The following is a 2,121-nucleotide window of genomic DNA, read 5'->3' on the forward strand; positions in this document are numbered from 1 at the left end:
GGCTGTCTTGACTACCGTGGCAGTATAATAGGTCCTAAAATCAGGTAGTGTGGGGCCTCCCACTTTGTTCTTCTTCTTGAGTAGTGCTTTATTTATCCAGGGCCTCTTCCCTTTCCATATGAAGTTGGTGATTTGTTTCTCCATCTCATTAAAAAATGCTGCTGGAATTTGGATCAGGATTGCATTGTATCTGTAACGTCAGCTGATTTAAATGTTAATTACACGTAACTACCCTCATAGCAACATCTAGACTAGTGTTTGACCCAACAGCTGGGCACCGTAGCCCAGCCAAGTTGACACATAAAATTAACCATCATATCAACCTATTTTAAATTTACAGATTATAAAAAGTAAATCCCAAATCTTTTTATGTATGTGAGGTTCAGTTTGGTGCTTAAGCTGGTATTTCTCATGGAGCAGCAAGGTCCCCTGCATTGCAGAGTGTTTGGTGTTTAGCATCTTTTTTGTTTGTTTTTTAGTGTTTAGCATCTTTAACACTCACAGTGAATGGCAGCACACCCCCCAGTCACGGTGATCAGCTCAATGCTTCCAAACTTTTCAACTGTCCCCTGGGAAGGCAGTCCTCCAGCCCCCCAGTTAAGAACAACATCCTTAAAGAAAACAGAGAGCAGTAGAAGGGAATATCTGGGCACCACCTTTTTTTTTTTTTTTTTTTTTAATTGTACTTCAGGTGAAGGCTTACAGAACAAATAGTTTCTCATGAAACAGAAGTACACATGTTGTTTGATGACATTGGTTAACAACCCCACAACATTTTCACCCTCTAAATTGTCAATCTTTTTTTTTTTTTTTTTTTAAATCCGCAGATATCAGTCTAGATCCAAGACTAAAATAGAACAGCTGGAACGAACTACAGTTAAATTGTGGCAAATATTTAATGTGAACGAGAACTTAAATATTTATTTTCATAAGACACTGAGACTGAGAGGTTGTTTGTTACTGCATCCTAATTTAACTGATACAATATCAGTGCTAATGGGGATTTTCCCTTCCATTTGCTTTCTTTTGGTTACTTAGTTGATTTTTAGGAGAAGTTTAGTAAGATTTTCTCTGCTATAATCTTGCTCATCATAAAGCTCAGCAATCCCAATTATAGCAATGTACCCAATGCAAAAGAAAACACATATCCTCGCAAAGACACATGCATAGATATTTATAGTAGCCCTTTTCAAAATAGCCAAAAATTAAGAACAACTTAAATGTCCATCAACTGGTGTATGGATAAATTGTGGCATATACATATAATAAAAAAAATACATGCAACAAAATAGATGAATCTCAAAAGCATTATGCTAAGTGAAAGAAGCTAAACATAAAAAGCTGCATGTTACATGATTTCATTCATATCGTATTTTGAAAAAGGCAAAAAAATAGGAAAAGAAATCAGATTGTCCTCTGATTAAGGAAAGGGATTGATAAAAAAGGGCGCTTGGAGACTTTCGGCAAAATGGCACTCTAGACAGAAGCACCACACCGTCCCACCACAGCAAAGATCCGAAAAACTAAGCCAAACAGAGAAAACAACAATCCCGAAACCCTAAAACATCAAATGAAGAATTAAAGAACTCAGCCAAACACCAAATGGAGTGAGAAAACTGACAGAGAACGGAGAGCGAGGAGAGAGTCATGCAGAGGTTCCCTACCAGCTAACGAAGAGTGGATCTGCCATCTTGGACTCCTAACGGAGACCAGCAAACAGCAGGTACCAGAAAGTAGCTTCACGGAGCTTCCAGCAGGAGACAAAACAACTGTAATTTGCCATATACCTTTTCCCACCCCCAACCCTTCTTCACCCCCACTCAGCCTCCTCTGCTTTCCGCAGCCACAATCTCTTGACCGGGAAACACTGGCTGCTTGGATTCCACACACCCAAACAGGCCGGCTCTCTGAGTGCCATTTGTTGGCTGCTGATGTTGCTTTTTTCCGCTTCTTTTGATTTCTTCCTTACCTCTCACCACCTCTCCCTCATTTCGCTCAAATACCTGGCTCTAGGCACCATCTTTGCTTCTTTCTGAGGGGTTGCAAAGCTCTGGTTATTTGTGATATATGCTTTCCCACCCCCCACACTTCTTCACCCACACTCGGCTGCCTCTGCTTCCC

The sequence above is a fragment of the Trichechus manatus genome, unplaced genomic scaffold, assembly GCF_000243295.1.
Source record: "Trichechus manatus latirostris isolate Lorelei unplaced genomic scaffold, TriManLat1.0 scaffold00306, whole genome shotgun sequence".
Lineage (NCBI taxonomy): Eukaryota > Metazoa > Chordata > Mammalia > Sirenia > Trichechidae > Trichechus > Trichechus manatus.